The sequence below is a fragment of the Suncus etruscus genome, chromosome 6 (genome assembly GCF_024139225.1).
Source record: "Suncus etruscus isolate mSunEtr1 chromosome 6, mSunEtr1.pri.cur, whole genome shotgun sequence".
NCBI lineage: Eukaryota > Metazoa > Chordata > Mammalia > Eulipotyphla > Soricidae > Suncus > Suncus etruscus.
The window spans coordinates 23,191,097-23,194,502 of NC_064853.1; the positions used below are offsets into that span (position 1 = coordinate 23,191,097).

At 38.6% G+C, this 3,406-nt stretch overlaps 1 pseudogene; it reads left to right on the top strand.

Annotated features, from left to right (window-relative positions):
* Positions 1-2,571: 2,571 nt before the first annotated feature.
* Positions 2,572-2,666, top strand: LOC126012780 (uncharacterized; annotated as a pseudogene).
* Positions 2,667-3,406: the final 740 nt, after the last annotated feature.

Consider the following 3,406-nt stretch of genomic DNA (forward strand, 5'->3'; position numbering starts at 1 on the left):
CAAAACACATTGACCCCAAAATGACAAAAATCTAAAGGCAAAGAATAATTAAAAGCAGAAAGATCAAATAAATGGATATATATACAAAGGAAAGCCCATTTCTCATTGTTATAACAATGGAAGAATATATTACAAAAACTCAGTGAAATGAGCACTTCACCAAGAATATTCTATCCAGCTAGCTTATCATTCAGATTTAAAAGAGTGATACAAAATTTTATAAATAGATACCAGCTTGGGAATTCCTACATAGCCTTAAAATATTAAAGGAGCTTTTGTATTTATTTTAGTTTGGGAGTTAGACCCAGTGATATTCAGTAATATCATTCAGAAATATTAAAAGAGCTTTTCAGTATTTCATGTATTTCAGTAGTTCATGTATTTCAGTTTTGGAGTCATACCCAGTGATATTGAGAAGTTACTCTGAGTTCAGGAATCACTCCTTGTAGTGCTCAGGGGACCATATGGGGTGCGGAGACTGAACCTAGTTTGGCTGCATGCAAGGCAAGTGCCCTCTCTGCTGTATTATTTCTCCAGCCCCAAATGAACATCTTTAATTAAAGGACAGTACAAACTTACAGTACATAGCACTGAGTATGGCTTACTCACTCATAGTGCTTAGGGTTACTCTTTACGATATTAAGAAAATATATGGGCCCGGAGAGATAGCACAGCGGCGTTTGCCTTGCAAGCAGCCGATCCAGGACCAAAGGTGGTTGGTTCGAATCCTGGTGTCCCATATGGTCCCCTGTGCCTGCCAGGAGCTATTTCTTAGCAGACAGCCAGGAGTAACCCCTGAGCAACGCCGGGTGTGGCCCAACCCCCCCCCCAAAAAAGAAAAGAAAATATATTAGTTCTATTTATCTATGTTGTATACATATCACCAGCGAGAGAGAGAGAGAGAGAGAGAGAGAGAGAGAGAGAGAGAGAGAGAGAATTTCCTGTGTGGTTAAAAATAAGAAAGTAATATAGTAATATAGTAAGGGAATAAATGGTCAAAGTCATCAGAACTGAAGATTTTGCCTACCAACCTGAGTTATATGGGGGTGTGGGAGCAGATGAGAGATGTCCTTGAGACATTGATAAAGAAAAGTGGGCTCTCTAATGATCTGCCATTGGAATACTGTGTGCATGAAAAGTGTGTATAAACTCTGGTACCTCAATAAATATGGTCTTGAAAAATAGTACAGTGTAGCTCTATATCCTATGTCCAGCCTGTCCCTTAGGCTAATGTTTCTAATAACCCAAAGTACATTTTTCAAAGGATTTAAGAAATTATCTTAATTAAATTACTCCCTTTATTTGAATTTACCAGAATTTTTTTTTACTAATGTCATTTAACATTCCAGAATCTAAATGAAACTGTCAGATCGCATTTAGTTGCAATGTCTCCTTAATCTAGTGCCATCTGTGATAGTTTCTTGTCGTTCACTCATCATGTTGTTACAAACTCATATTTGCTCCCCCACAAAGCCCTGGCTTGAAACCTAACCCCCAATGAAAAAGTATTACAAGTAATGGGAGATTACTAAACCATGAGGGAGCTCTCTTAAAATGGGATTAGTGACCTTCTAAGAGATATTTTGCTACATCTCTGTTGGACAGTGTTGGAGGTTATAATGCGAAGAAGCCTGTCAGGAAACCTAGAGAGTCCTCAATAGACAGCAACTCCTCTGGAACATTGATCATGGACTTCCCAGAAGAGAACAGATGAGTAAATGTTGACTGCTGAAGTGCAAAGTCTGATGACTGATGATAACAATCTGAACCAAGACAAATGAGCTTGGGGTTTAAAACAGTAGTCATTAGGGGCTGGAGATATGGTACAGTGGGTGATAGGCTTGCCAGGATTCAATTCCTGGTACCTTACTATGGTCCTTGTGCCTACTACAAGGGATGTTTAAGCAGGAATAAGTCCTGAGTACTTCAGGTATCTTCCTCACTTCTCCCACCTACCCCCGCCCAAAAAAAGCCATAGTGGTCAGTACTGCTTTCAGTTTGGGATTGTCTGATTGTTTCATAATTCATCTGGAATTATGTGCGACTGGGGAGAGTAGAGGTAGTCAGAAGTGAGGGTCTCTCTGACCACCTGATGGGGAGAGAGGCATTCATGACCTGATAAGCCTTATTTGGTGATGTTAATCTTTATGAGTTAAAGCTGGCTCAGTCCTAGTTCTCTCCTACTGATCCGTCTACAAGATTCTGCTCTCTAAACTTAGAAAACAATCACAACTAATTTAAATCAACCCATCTTGTCTACATAATGATTGCTCTTTATACAATGTGTCTTCAATTCTTGTTTGCTGCTTTCTGGAATTTTACTATAACAAGTTTAAAGCCATTTGATTACAATATGTCAAAGTGGTGAGTGGGTGTTCTACTCAGATTCATGGAGTTCCTTATATTTGGGGCAAGAAAGTACAGTGGGTATCCACTTGCTTTGCATGAGGCTGACCCATTTAATCCATGACACCCCATATGGGCCCAAACACTACCAGGAGTGATCCCTGAGCACAAAGCCATGATTAAGCCCTATACAAGGCTGAGTATGGACCTAAAAAATAAATAATAATCACTGCTTGGCCTTTTGGCTAAGATCAAGTATAATATCTGTTCTTATCAGTTAAAAAATAAATAAAATATAGTTATGAGATCTGGAAACCTATCCAATCATTCTTGCTCCAAGTTTCTTCTCCAACCTTTAATATAATCATAACTTTAATTACCCTAATTTAATTAACTTGATCTCAGGAATAACTGGTACTGTGCTTTCCTTTTAAGGTTTTTTTTTTTTGTCTTAACTTCATTGACTATAGTTTTATAGACTGAACTATATTCCCTTAAAATTCTTATAATGAATCCCTACCCCTCCTATCTGACTTATTAATAGAAAGTTTAGATAGGTAATTAAAGTTGAACCTTCTTCCAATAGGTCTGCTATTGCTCATATGAAGAAAACAAGACAACAGAGGTTGGGGGGGGGGGCATTCACACACAGCTGTACAAAGAAGGGCCATGTGGACAAATGGGGAAGACTTTCATCTCCAAGCCAGTCAGAAAGATCTCTTCAGAAAATCATCCCTGGAAGCACCATGAACTTCTAACCTCCAGAACTGCAAGAAAAATTGATTTCTGATATGTTTACTTTAAAACATCATTTTGTCTCTGTGTTAAGATCACATGATTAGCATGGTAAATGTTTATATAAATGTTCATGGTGAATGTAACATGGTAGATTTTCCTGCGTTAGTATTACAGTGTTATCATACTACACCAGGAGAGTATGAAGTGATGTTCTGCTTATGGCCTCCCAGTTCCACTTCGTTGGGCTTCAGAGAGCATTACCTTTTGAGTGTGCAGCTCAGAATTCAGCCAAAGTCTCCAGAGGAGCTGATGCAAATGTCTG